General features: G+C 34.9%; 1 protein-coding gene across 7 annotated transcripts in view; it reads left to right on the top strand.

Annotated features, from left to right (window-relative positions):
- LOC126925433 (brain tumor protein) overlaps positions 1–22969 on the top strand; it is a 153699-nt gene that overhangs the window by 60804 nt on the left and 69926 nt on the right. Inside the window, exon 1 of one of the 7 annotated variants that reach the window (XM_050740987.1) lies at positions 12632–14043. The exons of 4 other annotated variants lie outside the window; for them this stretch is intronic. The gene's annotated coding sequence lies outside the window, so the exon portion shown is untranslated. Of the gene's footprint in view, positions 1–12631; positions 14048–22969 lie in introns of those variants that run through there. 2 more of the 7 variants (XM_050740996.1, XM_050740978.1) reach the window with 2 other exon arrangements.

Here is a 22969-nt window from a genome sequence, read left to right as displayed (position 1 = left end):
AAGGATGAAGCTAGTGAAAGTAACGATTACAAAAATAAGGACAAAAATTACGATCAGTTTTCGAAAAAGTCGAATACGTCTATCTAGTGACGACTAAGTAAGATACAGTTTGCCGAGCGATATATATACATAGTAACGGCTATATCGCGTTTATATACAATGTCTCCGGTAACAGTTACGAGTTAACAAGTTCAAGGACGCGTAAAGAAGATATTTTATTAGATAAATTTTATTACAGAATGGTTGAAATTATTATCCTCGCTGCTATATGTAAAGCTATGCTCATCTAATTATTCATGTATTCTCGTTAGTACGTTTTAACTCTGTAAACCTTCGAGCGCGCAATTAATATTTTGTACCAGTTGAGCAGTTGTTTGGAATATTGACGTATTTGCCAAAATCGTGTTTCCAGACATTCAAAGTTAAAATTTTCTTTCATTTATAGAAATTGTTGACAACACAAACGTCGTTATAAACGCCTGATCTAACTGTTCTGAGCTATTAAACCGATATTGAAATTTTTGAACCGAAGATCATAGTTTGAGGTCGTTGAAATCATCTTCGCATCAGTTATAATTCTACGTAATCAAAAATACATCGTGCCATTTAAAAAAGTTCAAGTTGATCTTGATTATTTATAGAAAGAAGTATTTTTCTGACGATTTTAAATATTTCAATTTGTAGCTGGTTCAAAACACATCAACTTTTGTTTGAAACGCTTTTTGGTTATACTATCGGAAATACTTGAAAAATGTACATCCATTTCGCTGAACAACCTGTAGAATGGTGACATCGAAAAAAAGAACGTTTATTTTGCTTCCAATGAAAAATGACAAAGCTTTCAAAAGAGGATTATGGACTCCCTTCTTCCGAATATCGATTTTCTCATTATATTACTACATTGAAAGTAATTACGCGTGTACAATATCTCATTAAACGGATATTTATGTAGATATAAAGAAAAGATTTTGAGAGAAAAATTATATTTGTAGCTTAATCAATTTGATGTCAAATTATGCCAATAATGGAAGAAACATTTGTAAAACCACTTGTGTATTAAAATTTAATCGCCAATAATTTCTCGTAATTAATTAATTACGCGTTAATTTTGAACGCGAGTTCACAATGCATTACGCATCGGAGTTATCGATACCATTAAAGCTACAAAAGATAGATTTAAAGAAATGCACGATTACTTCAAAGTATCAAGATGGAAATTGATAAAAATTCTCGACATTTCGTAAAAGCTAAAATGTCTTCAACGAGAAATGTTCTTTTTCCGTTTAAGTCTTTTGTATCTGAGAGAATTATTGCAGCAGAACATTGGTAATTTAGAGACATGTATAGTAAAGTTCGTAAATCATGAAAATGCGGTAATCGGAAAAAGGGAATATCTTAAAAATGTCCGTAATCCGAAGAACTGCTCAACTTTATCGATTCAAACTTTCAATGCCTTTACTATAAACTGTAGTTTTAATATTACCATCTTGCAAATAGAATTTACATATCGTGGTCGATATGCCGTGAAACAAATTGTATCAAATACGCCGCCCATTTATGGAAAATATGTCAATGTTTACGAAATGAAAAACGTCGATTCTCGTCGTTTCAATCAGAGTTTACTGTAAATTACAATTTGTAATTTTTAATAGTTTCTTAGCTATGGCAAATACGCCAAATTGGATAGTTCATTTTAGTACATTCATCGGTATGTATTGAGATACTGCCTGTTCGCGTGTACATCGCTGTCGTGGTTTATCTTATTTACATCAGCTGGTAGCAAGACTAACATGTAAATAAGACACTAAACAAAGTCGTGTGATATTGTGTATGAACACGATGGCCATTGTATGTCCCTTAATAAACGGTATCTTGCTATATTTTAGTCGTATATGCATATTGCATATGCATGCAGCGGACTTTTAAACTCAATTTTCTCGAAAACTGAATTTTCCATAAGAAAATCTTATTCCATATTTTTTTCTTCTTGTCTCGCAAGAAACTGTTTCGCCCCCGTTTCTATGTAACTTCCAGCATCCTGTATAAAGAATTATGTTCAATATTGTTTATGCACCTCAAATCGTGTATATGCAGTGGCTCGGAAAAGTATTCGAATTAAATATCATAAGCGTAAAACCAGACGATAAGACAAATTTTAAATTATAATAAATTTTAGTTACGGTATAGAAGTTAACATCTTTGGTTAACTTCTTAAAGACCAAGCAATGGTTTCTTATAACGTTATAATACATCAATTCCTGTTATGTTTCATAAAATAGTAAAATACAGTTGGAGGAAACAGCGATGTGAAAAATATCGAAGAAATCTTTGGAATTCTCTTTCGTAGCTGCAAGAGTACTTTCCTGATGTTCTTCCTCGTGTGTGTATTTCGAAAAAGAATATAATAATTTATATTTATATAATTATATATAATGTATAATATTGCTATATTAATAGCAATCCTACAACTCGTTAGCAATCGTACAACTTGTTTAGCAGATTTAATTCGATAAGATTTAATTACATTCCTTTCGTTCCTCTTACCATCTTAACTCTATTCCTAAAGCCTCGAATACTTCAAAATGTCGAGGAATATCATCATTGTCATTATATTGATGTTCCAGTTCGTTATTCGAAGCACACAAGAACATTAGTACCATGGTCAATCGACGAAGTTTCATCACATTGAAACCATTCTATCATGCCGGCGTTATCACAATCACCGTTCTTGGTATTGCGTGCGATGCAGAAAGAGTTTCTTCCACATCTGTCGTCGTATTATCTTCCACTTCTTTCTGTATCGTGTCCTCAGTGTAACTCGCTAGTTCTTACCAAGCCCTTTTTAGTACTACACATTCAGTACCAGCCAAGCCATATGCCACCACGCAACGGCAATCTTTTAAATATCATTGCTCCTAAAGTTGTGTCGCCTTTTGGCCAGTAGTGTCGTTGATCGTCGATAAAAATTATCATACAGAATTGCATCTTTCACGTGCGAAAACTATTCGCATAATGAAGAATTTGGACAGCAGCAGCGTTGGAATGCTTTCGCGAGCCACTGTACAGACCAACAAAAAAAGACCGACGAAAATAAAAAGAAGGTTAAAGAGAAAACGCAAAATTCAGGGTCATTCGATGATCGTTGAAATTACGCAAAGCTTGTCTATAATGGTTATTCGGCAGAACGAATTACACAAGAAATTGGAGCTCACGGACAACGCAACAAAGCGTTGTAACCTTGGTTTGTTTTCACCGCAAGAAAAATCGTCAAAGCAACGCGAACACTCTCGCTCTCACCATGCGATAGACCTGTCTCTTTTGGAACGTAATTATAATTTCACTCTTTCATGACTCCTTTTATATATATGATCTGATATGTATTATATAACCATATTATGTTATATTATATTATACTCTACTATGTATTTATATATATAATATAGTATAATATATATATAGCAAATGTACCCAATGCAAAGAATATATATGCAATATATATATATATATATTTCTTTATATATATTGCATATATATTCTTTGCATTGGCTATATTTTATTTCTGCTTCTTGTTTCAGAATATTGTGTCTTATGAGATATCGTGTAATCAATGTTATAGTGGTATAATTAATATTATTTGAAATATTCCTTAGTCTTTGTAGGTTGGCATTATTCAGCAAATTCGGTTTCGATACCATTCATGTCGAAAGCTTTCTACACTGAAATGCTTTATATCTTCAACGATCCTATTTTCACTGTTTAGACGATCGTAAAAATATAAACAATCTACTATTTTTATTAGTGATTCTATATTTATGGACATATCTTCGTCCTTAATATTCTTCAAGATTACTTTGTTGTTTAGAATCTATTTATATTACATAAAATACTATTACATAAAATAATATCGTGGAAAAACAACTATTTTTTTTCTGTTGTTTATTATCACTATTCTTGTGCTAGGTTTTTGCCTATTACGAGCGTAGGTAATAAGCAAGTTTTACACATATAAGTATCAATTAAAGCGACGATATTACAAAAATATACGAGTACATATATAATTAGCAATCTTTCTTTGATATAGTGTTGATTGGTGCTATCTTTCTAAGTCTCGTTTCTAGTCTCATTACTAGCAATTAATATCACATTGTGCCAAGCGAAGGTACGCTATCACAGTACTCCAGACAAATTGCTCTAATTCTCATCGCACCGTGTATGAAGTAGTGCCGTCTTTTTACAACCTCTTCAGTGTTCGCTTTCATAATTATAATTAATTAGCCTGCTGTTTTTATTTGTCTACATTTCTGACTTAAGTTCACTATACACTGGTCACTCTCTTAGGGTGTGCTCCATTGATTCTAGCTTTTCTTGTCACATTTTGACCTAGTTCTTCTTCATTTACATATTGTGATACTTCATTTATTCCGCTGATTTGCCATTGTTTCCTTCCTGCCAGCCTCGTTTGTGCTTTGGCTTCTCTTTTGAATTTAATTGGAAGGTTCGTTTCTATATACTGTTCTCTATTTACTCCGCTTAGCTCTTTTGTAATGAGTGTTGTTGCGTGAGGAATTTAATGTTTTTCTTATGCGATCCTTTTGAAATATTACTTTTTATAATATTTTTCAACGTTTATATTGTCTATATTTTTATATTTTAGTTAAAAAAGTTTAGTTTAGAAACTTACAAAATTAACATTTCACGCATATTACCGAAGCATGCAATACCGTGAACATTGAAAAATATAATTGTGCGGTTAACTTTACGGTAGCTATCTTATACGAAGATTATTAGCAGTGGATTTAAAAGTATAGCGGATTGCATAGGGAGGATGCGTTTAATCGCCTCGAGAATTTAACGAGCCGATCTTCTACATGAGTAAATCATAACGATTCGTTCACTGATTACCTACAAAATTTGTTTTAGAGATTATATATATAGAATAGGATATAAAAAGACAAATTGAATTAATTGATTTTCCGATGATGATAGATAATGACCAATAAGTCCTATTGAGATACAGTAATTAGCTTAAGAGAAAATAGATGATCGTTCGTCAGTTTGTTAATAATATCTTACTGTGAGTTTTACATGCACATCTACCGTTCATGTATATCTTTCTGTTTTAAAGAATTATAAACAAAAGTATATTTAATTAATAAATTAAATATACTTAAAAGTATTAAATACAAGTTTCATTAAAATTGCTTCGCTCTTTCGGTGGAATAAAACGTGGAGCGTGTAATCCGAAACTTTCTCGTGAAGATCGAACTGAGTCGTGCGTTCTTTAATATTTAAAAATCTGCGATATTTAAATTTCTCATATTTAACTCCTGTTTTACCTTTCGTGAACTTGTGATTGTATAAAACGTTGCATGTAACCATTACAGTATGCAACGATTATTATACAATTTTTTAAGTAGGACTCTATATAATTTAAAAAATGTAGCGGCGATGAAATTTATCCACGCGTTGCAGTTGATCTTCGTTCGTCCTTTATTCGTTCATTCTTTCGATTACATCGACGTAAAGTATCAAAGTTTGAAATTCAGCAGATCTGAGCTACAACCAGATTATCGCTAGGTGAGAATAATGGCCAACGTATTGTTGGCCGAGTTCGTACGTGTCGTGTGTCATGACGAACGAACTGCACTAAGTCTAGAAACAGAATTAACGTAAGATACTCGCGTTTGAAGTAATTATGAAGTGCGAAGAGGATCAGAGTAATCAGAGATATTATTAGCTCGAAGACGTAAGCAGATAAGACTTTTTCTTCGTTGCAACCGTCGACTGCGATGTTTGAAAGGGACGACTTTGAATCTCAGATTGCAATAGCGTCCGATTCCATTGAGCAGCAAAAATACCAAATCGAAATACGATCTGATAACGGTTCGTTATTAAAATAGAATTGCATTCTAGGCACTCGAATAATTTCAAATACTTTGTTAACGTACTAATCGACAAGAGCAAAACCGAATTGGAAACCATTGTAACATTTGCATAGGGTCGTAAGCTGGTGAACGTGTCGTTGGTCGCTGTTCGCATGTAGCAACAATTATTGTTTCAATTATTGACTATTTACTGAACAATTATTTCGTTGATGGATCGGTATTTGAAGAACATGATCGAGCGTAACGCATAGGTAGATCGAGCCGCTACCGCTTTTTCATCTTTGCGCTCATTCTTTTCAACTTTCTCGAGATGCTCTTAAACGTCCTGCGAGAATTTTTCGATGGCAAGCAGGCCTCTAAAAGTGGCCATTTCTTAACGCTCTCCTTTCCTATATTTTTATCTCAATCTCGATAGGAATAAATTTAAAGAATCAATGGAATTCCTCGACATCTTTTCTTGGTATTTAAATAAATGCAGAGTATAAAATAAATCAGACGTAGATGACGTAGAAGTAACGATTGAAAGTGAAAGTTACGTAATTATCGGCTAGCTGAATGGCATTTCTATTGCTTCTTTCTCTCGTTTCTATGCGTGCAACGTTCTGAACTTCTCGCTATGGGAATAATATGTAACCTGGATGTTAAAATTAGATGGGAAGCTTGTAACGGTGCGTGCACCCTCGTTACGGCGCTTCACATTGTGCAACTAGAAACTCGGGATTAGCTTTATTAACGGATTCATTTACTGATATTATCATTTGCATAGCCTAATTCCTATGCTAGATGATAGTGACTTCTATCGATTTTCACTGATTAAAATTATCAAATTTGAATTCAATTCATATAAATAAAACGAAATTCTATTTTCCTCGGCTGTACGTAAATATGCTTTAAGTTGCATAATTGTCGTATAAATAAAGTGAAATTTCTTCTTCTTCTATTTTCTGCAGCTGCGTGTAAGGATATCGGTTCTTAAAATAAACATTCTTATCATTTAATTCTCTCTTTGAGCCGCATAAATAGTTACACAATTGTCATATAAATAAAGTGAAGTTTCTTCTTCTTCTTCTTCTTCTATTTCTTTCCCGACTGTGTCGTAAAGATATCGATTCGTATAACAAACATTCGTATTATTTAATTCTATCTGTTCTAGTTTGCATAATTGTTTGTTACGAGATCATTTCAAATTTAACTCGTACGTGAAATGTGTGCTTCGAATCGTTAATCGAAAGAACACCCAGTATAAGGAACGCAGACGACTCTTGGCCCATGGGCTGGGAGGCCAGCTGCTTCCCTAACGAAAAAATACAAGTCAGCTGTTTTCCGGTGTGGCACACGCCAACATGATTACACTCGATTCCAACCAGACGCCTCGATCGACGAGAAAACCTATCGACGGGAGGATTATCGTCGATAAAGGAACTAAGCGAAGGATCAGTGAGTCGTCTTTTCGATTATCGAGTATATATCTTCCACAGACTAAGTACGTACTCGATACTTTACGTTATCTTTCAAAGAGTAGCCCAAAATTGAGAGGATTTTTCGCTCGTTTTTGGTCCCACGATTTTGAAACTGACTTATTTTACTAATATACATACTAATGCGGTAATTAGCCAAGTTCAAATATACCTGTCGAAGACAGAGTATGAAAAACTTGTGTCCTATATTTCCCTCGTATGGTTTCACGTTATGGAATCGTCTCATGTCCGCTCGCACATGTTATACGGGGCTATATAACGGGCTCTGTATTAACGTAAAATTATAGTCAGTATCTTGTAAAAAAAAGACAGCGTTGACTTTGCTCGGCAAACATGCGTATGCGACTGCAGCTGCTGCTTTTCCGAAGAATCAGCTGTTTCCTGACACGTATGTTTCGAGTCGTCGTACAATTATGGGAAACCAAGTATTTTCACCGATACAAATAGGCCAAAAATGGATTTTGATAGGAAAACGTCGACCAAATTGCAAATCACCAAACTGCTCTAAATTGAGAATAGAAAAGTTGATTTCTAAATGGAAAAGGGCGGTAGAAAACGTGGAAGAATATTTATGTTAATCGAATAATTTTTTTGTATAATTTTATGAAACTTTTGATTCGAAAAAGTGAGGAAATATGTAGAACAACCTAATACCATAATAAGTCAAAAGCGATTATTGGTTACGAGACATTTGCTAATAATTCTACTATTTAATTTAATCGAGAAGTGAATGAATAAATGGATATTAATATTTAGTGACTATTTAACCGGAACAATAAGGAAAAGATGCGTTTAATTTAATAGAAATTTCTGGCTATAATAATAGTAAATGGAAACAAAAGTTAACTTATCGTCAGTAAAATCTGACTAATGACTTTACAGCTACTTGCATAATTTATAAAATACACAGTAAGGTACGAATTATTCTATCTCAAAAAGATTCGAATTATATATTCCGTTTCTAATTAGAATTTGCAATTTCACTAACATGGTGTGATTTATATTATCTATTATATTTTCATCAATGTTTCACGCTCCACCTTTACGATATAATAAAGAACAGTATATCTTAATAAAATTCAATTAATACAATATTTTATCGTTTTGGTAATTTGGGAAAGTTCCTACAGCTTCGATAAAAATACTTTATTATACGGAAATTCTACTCGTAATGGAAAAGTTTGAATTATTTATCGTTTGAATAATAAAGAACAGACATTTTTTGAGTAATAATATACGTATAGGTATCATCTTGTACCTGTGTACAGCTGAAGTAAATCCCGCGTAATACATCAAATTTTTAACGAATACAGATACAGTTATTTAAATTGCAGAATGAATGTAACAAGTTTTGGGAATAAGCCCTTACTCGCTCGTAACTATCTGATAACGAATACTTACGTCATTCAGTTTTCTTATCAGGCCACTCCAGTTGAGGAAACATGTGGTCACGTCGAAAAAACGCAGTTACGTTATAATAATTTCCACAAACGGTTTCAAATTTTGCATCGATGTAAATCCTGTGATTGGTGAAAAATTATTTGCACATAAATATAAATATAAAATAAATATAGAATATTTTGAAATATCGTTAGCACCGTAACGAGACATCCTGATCGTACGTGTGAAATTTGAAACGGATCTGAAACCGTGCATAGAAGTACAAGATATTTGTTAGAAGCATATACTTCGCGAAAGTTAAGTATTAGTAATCCACGATACGTAGCGAGGTCATTTTTAGCACCAACTAATCGTATACTAATTTTTCGCTAAGTATATGTTTGCGATAAATATCTCGTAACTTGTACATGTATAAATTTTCAAATTTTGCTATTATAATCGCTATAATTACTAAACCGCGCATATTTAGGCTAAATGATATTTCTATAAATTAAAACAATTAAAGAAACAGAAAGTAAGCAGAGAAGTATCGGAGCAACTAAATATTACGATAAATACTCCATTTTGAATATCCTCGAATACTTTGGTGAATGAATAATCACTGTGTAGATTTTTACACAGACGTATAACGGGTACGTCGCATACTTTTACCACGAAATTAATCCAGTTAATCTGATACACTTTTTTTAGCAGAGATTCAACTCGTTACTTGTTGGAATTTCTCATCTTTTTCAATGCACAAACTGAGAACCTCTGGTCTTTGTATTCATTTGCTGGGAACGGAATGGAACGAAACGGAACATAACCATAAAGCAGAGAAAATACATAGGTTATGGTCGTTGCACGTAACGTCTCTCGCTTCCAAAGCAGGCGCGCCTTGTCGCTCCCTTGTGGTTAAACGCTATCGTATTTCTTTCGTCAGCTTTAAAAATTTGGTTGATTTTTCGCCGTTTCACAGCCGACGAGTTAAGGGAGAAACTTCGACAATGGGTTATAGCTTTAATTGGTTTGAAGAAACTTGGGAATACGCCATCGTCGAGTAAGAAACTATAAAAGTTTGAAATATTGAAAATCCGCGTAAAGAGAAAGTGGTGCAAACTGGAATAAACGTACAACGACGATTCGTATGGAGAAATAAAACTGTTGGTCGTGGTAACTACGTTTCGTTTAGCTTCGTCACAGTTGTAAAACTAGAGTAAAATGAAGAAGGTTGACAGTACGTACAGATATTGTGAGAAAATACGCGATAATGAAATATGCGAAACACTGATCAATAGGAATAATACGACGATAAATAAGGTTTTCGTCGCTCGAGTCTCGTATGAATCTTATGCGTTGGGAAGTAAAGTTAGGGATTGTTATATATTTATTGTTATTTACGAGGAATAACATTTAATCCGAAGCAGAAGGGAAGAATAAAATAATACCGATAGGAATATGTCGGGATACTGAATGAAAATAATTTAACAAAGTTAAATTTAAATTAAATTAAATTAAATAATCGTGTACATAGTGATATAAAGGAGATTTTTATTACAGCAGAACTTTTTAGATCAATCTTACAAATATTTGTTATACATGCGCAATTTTATTATCTATAACTGAAAAACATTTGATAATCATATAAAATAAATTGCGCTTTGTTTCGTAAACAAGCGTCAGCGAAGCGAAGGAAATCTTAACAAACAAATAACGCATCTCATTGTCAGATTATCGTAACCGATAGATTGCGAGACAACAGGGAGTTATCGATCCGCGAAAGACTGCATATGTCACATCATAGGTTATGGTATAGATAAGCTCTGTTCTGATAATTGGATACTATTTCACGATATCATTTCTATACTTCACCTTTAAACTTGCACATGATCTATAGGTGCCGGCAGCACCTACTTGTATTTATTACTCGAAATAATAATAAATTAACTTTAAAAATGTATCGAATCGTACTATCTTTCTTAGATTATTTACAATGTTAAAATATCATAGTGTTTATGTTTCTCATCGAAATGTTTTCATATTTTAATAGCTTTTTGATAAATAATTACGTTGTTCCTGCTTTATTCTGTACATATTAGGTGTTACTTTTAAAAAAATACGAACAACCGTGTTCTAAAATTATTGTTAAAAACAGCGATAGCGTCTTTCGCGATTTTGGCATACTCTTCAAATGAAAGCAAACATGTAATACGTTTAGCAAATAAAAAGTTGTGAATTGACTAATTCCATACTCGCTAAGTAAACTCAACTTGTCACGAACTCGTACATTCTCGATTACATATTTGCGAATATTAGTAAAATAACGAAGAAACTGTTCTCTTAGCAGAAATCTGATATTAGATTTTATTAATTGCTAAAGATCAATCTTTAAATATTATTTAATGTTTGCTATATTTAAAAATATTCTGTTTGAAAAATATTTATAATACCATTACCGTTTAGCTATCTCACGCGTGTTAATGAATTCTGAAGATTTTTTAGACGATAAATTCGATTTAATCACTCCTTTAAAGCAAAGATACAAAAACTGTTGATCTGCTTTTATATTCTTCCGCATATTTATTAGATCATAATCTCTATGTACATAATTATTGTGTGAAATTCGTGAGACTACGCAACTCATTTTGATTAATACATATTCTACGATATTCGTATTACGCTGATTCAATATAACTCAAGTAGTAGACACGGAGGCTTCGAAATTACGATGTACCCGCCAATTCCACAAGTACACAATCCCAAGTATGTACGATTATGAATAGCTATAAATGAAACGACGGGCATTCCTTAAATCCTATGAAAGTTAATGACACTTAAACCAAGTACGCGACGAATATCTTTCAACCGATATTCCATCGGATTCGCGCAACCGCCTTGATGACCGCGAGTTGATGGCATGGTGAAACGCGCGAGGAGAATATCGATGTGCAGTTAGGTACGTTCGATTCTGACTCGATTCTTCAAAAAATCAATTCTTTCGGTTAAAGAATCGGAATCGATTCTTTGCTGTCGGTTTTTCAGCGAATCGACCTTTTTATCGCGAAGAAAGATTTCTCACCCTAGCGATGCGGTAATTCTTCTTATGCCAAACGTACGAACATGCAAATTTCCAGTTGGCGAATAAAAATCGATACGAATATCTTTTTCTATTTCCAATTATATTCCGAAACGATCGAATCTGCGTGTAACAGATAATGGCAATAATGATAATACTCCAGGCTTGTTCGGAGTTTAGCATTTATAGAATCTAAAAGGACAGGGATTTAAATCTGTAAAGTTACACCGTCTATGACTTTGGTGTAAGATGCAAGATAACGATATATACCTACGTATATCCATGAAAGATCGAGAAGCTTGAAATATTGAAAGTATCATCGATTGTCTGAGTCTAAGAATCAATCTCTAACAATCGTATAAAATTATACATATATACATATTTATGATTTTCAGATCGATTCTTAACGATATTATCGATTGTCTGAGGGCACCCTAGAAATCAATCTAAAAATCATAAAAAATTATACACATATACATACGTATTTACGATTTTTAAATCTATTCGTCGTTCTTCGGTTCTCACGGTGGAGGTCAGAATCGATCGAGAATCGACTTTTTTTAAGCGAATCGAACATCCCCAGTCTGTGCAAACTGTGCAGAATGCCGCTCGGCATCCCGAAAGGTAATACAAGGGGGGTAGGAACGAGTGGTAGTAGTGGTTGTATTTGTCACCCCCTCCGCCTCCAAGTCTGCTTTGTCGAAGAGAGACGCCGACGACGCCGCCGACGCCGCCGACGCCGCCGCCACCACTACCACTACCACTACCACGACCACGATCTCCACCACCACCACCTCCACCACCATCAACCTCCGCCAACCTCCACCACCATCATCACCAGCAACCCCACCACTCCACTACCACCACCAACACTACCATCATCACCACCACCACCGTCGCTACCACCACCGACGCTACCTCCACCGACGCTACCACCACCGACGCCATCACCTCCGCCTCCGCCATCGTTACCAACGTCGGGACGCCGTGTGTGACCGTCGCTGTCGTTTCAGTTACTAACAGACCGTGTGATCGTTCGCATTGCAGGCTGTGAAGCGCGAGAATCGTGCGAGAGAGAGAAAGAGAAAGAGAAAGAAAAAAGAAAAATAAAGAGGTGAGATAGGAATCGTAGCGAGCGGGGAACATAAGAAAGAACCGTCGTGCATAGAAGGAAGAGAAAGAAATAAAAGTGGAAAAGGAAGGTGAAAAATAGAGAGGAAGAGTCGAGCGAGAGGGAAAGGGGAAGGGAAAAAAGGGAGAGAAAGAGAGAAAGTACGTTGCGAGCCATGCTGCATGGTCTCGCCTGAACAAAGGAAGGCTCCCTCAACCCGAGGGTCGTTTCCGATCGACGAACCGTCGGTCCCCCTTCGTTTGCCTTCGGCGCGCCTCGTGCGGTGTGTCTAGTAAAGGCAGCAAACGGTCAGTCACGCAGCAGCGGCCGAGCCGTGAGGAACGAAGATCGGAAGAACCAGAGTACTAGGAACATCGAAAGAAAAAGCGTGCATCGGTGCACCGGCTTGCCGGTGAAAACAAAGGAAACAGGCAAACAGCGAAATAATATCGTGCTCGCCCTACCGCAAGTTTATTGGCGACCATTTCGCTTTTTACTGGAGAAAGTGGAGGAAACTTCCTGTTCCTATCAAAATCTTTTTTACCGAAATCGGCTCGGTTTTGTGTACGTTGCAAAGTCGTTCTCGCGTATCGTTTCGCTCGAAATCAACGCCGAAACTCGACCCATGTGCTAAACAAATACGGCGTTCTTCGCGCGTGTGTATTTTCCAAGGTGCTTTCGTTCTCGCGTTCCGAAGCCTGTGGGTCGAACGACAATCTCGAACGGCGACGGACAGAAATTGGATTTTCCGTTGGCAGTTTTGTGCGTGCGTAGTTAACCTAACCGGCGAGCTAACCTAACGACCGTTGTGTAAGGGTAGGCGCGCGAATAATCGTTACGCGTACGTGTCGAGAAACCGATCTTGATGCGCGTGTCACTCGAGCGTGCTAAATGGTGGAACAGAGTAGCTGAATAAAGACGAGAGTCACTACGAGATAGATCTTTCCTCGATTATAATACGCCGGCTCTTTGTTTGCCTTTATTTTTCCTCCTTGATACGTTTTTGTGTGACATGTGCCACGAGTACACGGTGCATGCTTGAATCGAAGGATTCTTTGATCGCAAAGCAGTATTCTTCCGTTCGACTACGTACGGATTATCCTCGTATTTACGGTGAGTATGTATCTTTTATTGGACTAGTAAAATGTGAACATTTATGAAAGTATTCGAACGCTCGACGCAGTCTTTTTTTCTGAATATATTTTTGAAATTTCGTTGTTACTATAATAGAACGCGACCATCGTGATTATCGTAGGAACGTTCGAATGCAATCCGGAGATGTACGTAGACTTTACGAGACCTTTATGGAACCATATTCTTAATGAAAAATTAGTATACAGCATGAATAATAATTTTAAACATACGATTAATAATACAGCGAATAAATCTTGCGAAATAAATCAAATGCTTCGGTGATCTTTTCTAAAGCGTATTCTTTCGATAAATATCTCGTAATTTTTATATGTAGTTTCAAATCTGCTTCGAATTTAACCTGCTTTCAAAATTTAATAGTATATCATCAAGATAGTCGCGTGTCTTGTTAGGTTTTAAAATTTTATACGATATTTATATAATAAGATTGTAGGACTGTTCGAATATTTTCCCAAGCTACTGTGTATACGATAGTACGGCGACCGTAACTGTGTCAAACGAAAAACCCGGAAAATATTTTGAGCAGATTACCTTGTAAACCGTTATTTTTTTTCTGCGTACTTTAATATCCTATGGCGTTCTCGTTACGTGTTTGTTGATTTGTTCCCATTAAAGCGAGAGAGAAGCAAAGATTAGGAATATTCGAGAATAACCTTGCTACGGTAGGATCATCGAGACAAATCGTAATTTACGTTACTTACTATTAGGCAGAAAAAGTTTTGTTTATTATTTTTTCTGTTATCTTACGTGCCAATTACGAAATCACTTGTATTTCAAACATTTCACGTATTTTTAGTTACGACATAAATACTTGGAAAGATCGTAGCACTCTGAATTCTTTCGTTATCGCAAACGGTACCTCCTTTTGAATCTAAGAAATATAATTTGATCGAACTGAGCGGTTCAGAAGTGGCTGAAATTATTCACTTATTTTTCGTAAAATCCGACGGGAAAATAATAGCAATTAACGTATACTCGTATCAAATATTCTGCGAATGTTGAGAAAGTTGAAACGTTACGAATTTAAATATTGAAAATGGCGGAGATTTTGGTATTTCTAAAATAAGAAATAAGTAATTGCAAATCGGAGCAAATTGGTAGAGATAGAAAATATCGATCGTTTTGGAATATTCTTTACGACAATGTAGTTGGTAATTTAAGAAGTCTGTTCGTGTGTAACGTTATCGTTTCATTTATGAAATCGCTTTCACGATATTACCTCCATATAGAATTACGATCATTGTTTTGTAAAACGATCTGCTATTGTCGAATGTCACGTTCGTGTACGAGACAAAATAAAACTCCTGTCGTTTCTATGTCATTTTGAAAATTGACCACGTCGCAAAGTTATGCATACTAGTGGATACGTTATCATGTAGCGAGCAGAGCTTAATTAGACGTTGCAGCGATTGAAAAATACGCGATGTTTATCGTCTGCTGGTGACAGCGGATAATTACTCAAAAGTATAATCATTAATTACATACTTTGACGCGATAATGTGAAATTTCGGTAATCTTGTGATCCGATCGATTTAATCGTTCAAAACCTTGTTAAGGAAATTGATTTTAAATCAATCAGTAAATTATTACTCTCTTTATAATGGATTACTTTGTGTGCAAAAGTATATTACGATGTTTGATACGTACGAAATTACGTAAATTTAGCGATACATGCATCGATACATATAACGCTCGTTACGCTATTTTACATGCTCTTGTATTTGTTAAATATTGTTTTACATCGATGTTATAACGTAACAAAATTGTATCATTAAGGTACAACATATGTGGATTGATCATTAAATTCATTTATAATTAAACACTATGATGTTTGATATTCAGCAATTACATTTATACAAACGGACAATGACTATCGTTACTTTAATGTGCAAGACACAAATACGAAACCAAAACGAACATTCATTATTCCTTCGGTGGTTAAATTATGCTGTTAATAAATTTTTTCATTTTTAAGAAGTACAATATGTTTACGATATTTTCTTACTTATTATCTGCTCTGTAACAAATCGTTTAGATTTCTACGTTTGTTCTCGGGTAAAAATCGTTATTTGTAATTCTTGAAGCTATTCTATATCGTATTTTCGTACGCTGTAAATATGTGAAAACGATGTAATTTTCAACAACTGTTCTTCCCTTCAAATATAATAACATCGATAGCGATTAAAAAGTATCAAACGAATCGCAGTTGGCGCGATTACCTTCGTAGTACGTACGTAATTGGATTTCATTAAAAACGCGGAAAGCAGCAATAAATGTTCTTAGACTTAAAGAGGTTTTCGCGAAACTCTGGTTTTATACTTATGCCCTCGAGTGTCTCACTCGAATCGATGATTCATTCGCGAATGAAATAACGCACGTTCGCCGACGGAGGCCGCCTGTATTTATTTCTTTCGTTTTCGACACAACGAGGTTTCTGTCAGTGAACGACTGAACAGCGCCTACAGTTGAGAAATATTAGATGCAGCTATAATATTAGGACGAAACAAAACCGACGGCGGCAAAAACAAATACCTCGAACAAAGCCAATTTGTTTATAACGAGAATATTATTTAAATTCTAATATCTCTGTTATCGTTTTTGTTCTGTAAATTTCATTCGCTCTGTTAGTGTAATAAATCGTAACTGCTTCGTTCTGTTTAAAAAGTTGCCACGGTGCTCATTAACGACGTTACTGTATCTTTCTGTATGAATTTTATGGACTAAAAAAATTTCAACGATATAAATGATTCGGATAACATTACCAGAATGAAAGTTTGCGAATAGAATATGGTTGGCCCACCAACGGTTGCTCGGGGGTAGAAATACGACCGTTAAACGCGAGGAAAATCCGCTTTTCCCATTTTTTCCTGGTTGAACAATAACCCTGAGGAATTTCTGGACCTGAAAGATGTTTCGTAGCAACGAAGAGCCTCGAGGGTAAAGTAAAAATGCTTTGTTTCATGACAGTTCCTCCAGATTATCGCGGTTATACTTTTACGGTTGATGGCCGTCTTGACCGAGGGATGGATTTTGGTATATGCTAAGATAACGTAACGGGACGTAACGGTATTTATTTTGCAAAAATTAAATATTACTTACGTATAGTACGTTTCAATCTATCTCTACTAGCATGTTAGATCTTATAAACTGCGAACAATTTAAACGAAATAATTTATCGCTACAAGTAGGTAACATATATTGTACGATGCTGGAATATGGGAAAACGGTAATGGAAGTCGATCGTTTGCATCTGTAAATGATCGTGATTCTTGTAAAATGGAAGGGAATTCTTGATAAGCCCGTCGAGCCTATAGAATCGTTTCATTCATAACACGGGGATATACGCTACATAACATTGCAGTGAGTCATTTTTACGTGATTCCGCGTAAATATACTTTATACGAGATAACTGTATGTCACGTCGCGTTCAACGTACATATGTACTGTTATAATTTATCCTCATAGGTAATCATAAGTCATGACACGATGCAAAGAACGAATTAAAATCTAATTAATAATCAATTTTTACGATATTCGTTTTTAATTAATGTTACATTTATACGCTTATTAATATCGGAGTAATATATAACATTATATAATAGTAATAAAAGCAAGCGAGTTTTCTCAATTTTTCTTAGATTAAGAAAACTCGCTTTTTTTTGGGATATAGATAGTTTTGAAACACAAGTGAAATTCCTTTTTATTTCAGTTCTTCCAACAAGTTTTATAAAATTTAAAACTATATACTGTAATAAAATTTTAATTGAATATAAATATAATCTCTGATCGATCGAATCTTCGGTATATCGTCGTATTAATTCAATCGGTTGTAAACGCATACTACATATAATATAGTATACAGAGTTCGAGATCAATAAGTACCTACGGTATCGTTTTTCTCAACGTGTCGTTGCGATTAATGTATTGTCGCTAATGTGTTACGTAAGCACGTTTAATCAATTTCCATTTCATTAGAGATTCGTTGAACTAGCCGAGGAAATGTTTAATCCATCAATGAATGTGCTACAACCGGAATATCGGTATTTCGTTTTTAAAGAATTACTCTTGCGGGTAATTTTCTCTCTTAGTTTGTTCGCTCGTTTACAACTAATTTTTACCCGCGAGAAATCGTATATCGCTGTACAAAGTATTCTAAAAGGGATCGTTTAATTGCTTTAAACTTTGAAGATCGCTAAACTTGTATATAAATAAATTTGATAAGTAAGCCCATATTGAAAGAAACCAATAATCCTCTAAGCTGCAAAGGATTCTGGTAAATGATTAAGCTAATCGATCAATTTAATATCGCCGTAAAGAAGTTTTATTCCATGCTACAGACAGTGACTACAAAGAGTTTTGTGCATACTCTTATCTTCCCATGAAACGTTCCTTTTTATCAGCTTTTACATTACATTTTCATAATATTGATATAATATTTGTATCGTTATATTAATATTTATATATGGAAAAGATACTTTCATATGGAGATATAGATGTAAATGCAATATACATATAGATATAGATACAAATAGATATAAATATCCTAGTGCATGTATTCTATGCACTAGGATAAAAAGAAGTAATGTGCCATAACGCGACAAAATACCAATATAGGATAGTAAAAAAGATTCGATGTAAGAATATGATATAGTGTAAAAAATTGAGGATAAATATAACAGCCTTCTCGTAATAGGCTATGGACCTGAAGCACAAATAAATTAATATTTTTATTATCGTTATTGTCATATATTAGTATTTGTATATTATGTTCATATTAATAATAGCAGAGAAAGAATACTAGCAGAGAAGATGAAATTTAATATACGCGGCCTTAAGGTGTACAAATACTTTTTATAGCCACTGTACATATTCGATACTCATCAACCAGTCAAGACCTTTTTTCACGATAAAAGAACTCTCGTCTATTGCTGAACAATCGATTACACGTTGTGAAAATTTAATATTAAAGTCTTATCAAATCGTAAACCTTATTTTTCGATACGCTCTAGAAATTTATAGTACACATAAGGTGTCTGAATTATCGTGCACAGTTCGTTTGTCAGGAAGTGTTTAATATGTATAAGTGAATACGAAATAGGTACGTAGTTGCGAATAATTAGCGCATCCATTATATACGCTTGTCTCTAATCATCGATTGTCTTATTTTAGCACGAAATTGAATCGTTAAGTTATTATATAACGTACAAGGAATTGGTATCTATTTTAACATTGACGCGAAACGTATCTCTGAGAATAGTACGAAATAATTTTGCACATCGTAAGTGCCATTACTTTTACGATAGTTATACAATTGTCATTCAAATTGAAAATTTGGAATCGCAAAACTAGATGAAATGTCCAAAATAGTATAGTATATTATATTCGATGGTTGAAACAAGTCCGTGTTGAGATACCACTTACTCGTTTGTGTTTATAAAAATATGAATTTGCATAAAGGTCTACTTACAGTTAGAGTAAAATACCGGAGGACTTAATCATGGGAAACAAAACAATTTATAACAATCATCGATAATATTCCATAGATGCCTAGATTAATAAATTTGTAATGTTGACGCGTAACGTTATTGAATTTTTCTAATTAGATATTTATAAAAGTACAACAGCGAAACATGCCGGTTTTGGTAAAAAGATACAGGAAATACAGGCGTATTTTAAATCTTGGAAATTTTCGTTTCTGTTCACAGCTTCTTTGACAATTCGAAGAAATCTGTTGCGTAACGATCTTTTCAGTTTCTTCTAGACCTTTACCTTCAGAAAGTGAGTTGCATTCCTGAATGACGCGTGAAATATTTGGGCCCGAGTTTCCAGGCCTTCTCTGTTACGAGAGAAACCGGTTTTCCTCACAGCCGAACGATCATTTTCCCAAAGCGTACGACGTACGTTAGAAACGTATGATTTGAAAGCTGCATTCTTTCTCGTAGCACGTATTTCCTTCTTGTACGGTCGAAGATTTATAAACATTTATTTGTATCGTTTTTTACCATCTTCTTGCTATCGTTGAAAGCTTTAGTGCAGTAAGTTCATCTTCTCGAAGTCACGTAATATTTTCGAGATTACAAGGAAAATTTTCGAAATATCGAAATCACCAAGGTCGTAACAATAAAAGTATGCATGAACATATCTTTTAATAAAACTGATAGACCACAGATTCGCGTAAGAACAAAGAAAACGGATACCTTGATTGAAAAGAGCTATTATTTTCGTGAAAACTGTAACCGAAATACTTCTTTTATAAAAATCAGAGGCGGAATGAAATTTATTATTTAGTTTACTCATAGTTCTGAACACCAATTTCTTTCACTATTTTCTCTGCTTCTACGAAACAGTTACAAAATGAAGTAATCTACCGAAAAATTTATTTCGTAAATTTTTGCACAAATAGGAAATTTCTTTTTTTTATATGCGTCCAATTCCTTAAATAGCGCTGTTTAAAAATGTTTAAAGATGTTAATTTCATCTCTTATGTTTTACCCTAAAAATTTGTTAAAAAGTATGATCTCTTAGAACTTTCACTGATGGAATATAAATTTACAAGATAAATTTTACTGCAGAGTTAAAGCGTCGACGCACAAAGTTCATTTAAGATAGAAAAGAAAAGATCTAGAAAAGTTAAAAGCTGAATAAAGAACTTGTAAAATGTAATATGATGTAAATATTTATAAAAGTTTTACTCGACCCTTGATAAAACTGGAATGCTTAATTGCAGAGGTGCATCGGTTGAGACCCACTGCTTTAACGTGTTGGATAAATAATGTAAAACATCGGAAATACTTCAACTGTGCTAATTAGTTTCCGGTTTTCGACGATTAAAGGACGAAACAGAAAGTGTAATTAAAAGTTGAAGTTATATTCGCGCTCCGGTAAACGATCTTACGTGTAATGTAAGCGTTCAAAGAAGTGAAATCAAAGTTCCGGATTTATGTAAGTGGCTGAAATTTATTATCGACCATGGCAGAGCAAGCAGCGTGTAGTTACAGCCAAAGTAAAAATTATTCGTACGGTAATCGAGCTCAACGAAATTACGATAGAACATCGTTTATTGATATAATTTTAAAAAATAAAAAACACGCGCATGTTCTTACAAGTCTGGAGAATAATTTTCTTAACAGTGACGTATACATTACTTTATGAAAATACTAGCAAATATCTAAAAGATGACAAAAATCTAACGAGATTTATCCAATATCTAAGAGAGAGTCACTTTTCAAATTAATTATTTCGATATTTCAACTATCTTAATGCCCAGTGGAGTTTCCTTTTGATTTTATTACGACTCGAAGCCGTCGTCTCGTTGAATTTATCAGATCGATGAATGCTTTAATGAAATATTTTTCCACTCTTCGAAAAGAACTCTCTTTAAATCATTCTTCGATGAAATATTCCGGTTCCGTAATTTTCGTTTCAGGTCGTCTCGTGTATTTTCAATAACGTTTATATCCGCGGATCGTGCATTTTTAGGTGTTTCAGAACATTATACGCGTTCCACGCTCGCGTATTAGCGATATCGTGCTTTGGATAGTCATCTTGCGTCAGGATGAAATAATTATCTTTTAAGTCCGTTTTCTCTGTACTTTTGAGCAGATTATTTTTGAAAATATCTACGTACAATGTACAGTTTATGCTACGAAGCTGTCGCAAAGTGTTTCTCCGGAATGACCGAAAACTTTTCTTTGCATTTACGATAAAAAAACAAGCGAAGCTAATTAATGTGAAAATAAAAGTTATTAGGTCGTGAATACACCGGTATGTCATCCGTAATATTCTTGACGTCGAACGACCAAAATTTCAAGAAGAAAAACACGCAAAAGGCAATGACACTTATTTCAGGAATGAGAAGATCGTACAACATGCATATAATAGGTATAAACGTTATTTATACTTATAATTGTCCGAGACTTGATTGAAAATACCGATGACATACGCGTGTCGTCATCGGCCATGCGGCGAGATACCCGATGATACTGCATGGCATTATGCTATAACATCGGTTACGAATGCGTCAATAGGATAAGTGTCTGTCTGTAATATACAATTCAATATATTCGAATATATTCGATATTTCTCTTTCTATTTCTATGTTTCACCTGTAAAAATCGTTTTGTCCTCTCGCTGTATTTGCACGTGTATCGTATTTTATTGGCCGCACATTTTACAAGCCTAATCAGAGTGCTTACTCCTCAATGGCAAAGGTACGCAGTCGGATACAAATGCACGAATTTTAGGTTGACCGAAACAAAAATTGGGAATAAGAGAAACCGGCACGGTTTCGCGTAACACGGTTTCGCAGGATAGATACGCTCACCATGGCGTATCTAATTAACGAGATTACCTCGCACGGAACCCGTTTCTGTACCGATCGATCCTTATTTAGGAGCGACATGGTGTGGACGGGCCTTAGGCAGCGAAAGTAAACGGTTGTCACTGCACCGCTGCTACGCTGCACCGCTGCACCGGTGAACAGTTGCCTCGGCTTATCTGCTCACTCACAGAGACGAAAGTGTCTCGCTATCGTGCTCGAAAGCGCGCGTATAGGCTTCTACCGGCGAGCCGTTGTCGTATCTTACGTAACCTCGTACAGACAGTAAGAAAGCCAATTACGTTTCGTTGTACTCGTGCGAGATCATTGGGCTAGCGTGCGTATTAGCACGGGTTATATTAATCGCGATTCGATCCCACTAGACTGTGGGAAAGTTACCACGGTTACGTGCTCTAACTACTTACATATCTCTGACGTTGATCGCGTCTACTTGGAAGCGCATTCTCGCTGAAGCCTCTTGGCTTTCAATTCGTTCGTTTATTTCTCCAACATTATATACATACGAGCCACTTGGAACCAGACATCCAAAGTAACAGTTATTTCGAACAC

This window comes from Bombus affinis, chromosome 2 (genome assembly GCF_024516045.1).
Source record: "Bombus affinis isolate iyBomAffi1 chromosome 2, iyBomAffi1.2, whole genome shotgun sequence".
In the NCBI taxonomy this organism is placed as follows: domain Eukaryota; kingdom Metazoa; phylum Arthropoda; class Insecta; order Hymenoptera; family Apidae; genus Bombus; species Bombus affinis.
The sequence above is the reverse complement of the archived record's forward strand: the minus strand, read 5'-3'. Positions and strand labels throughout refer to the sequence as shown.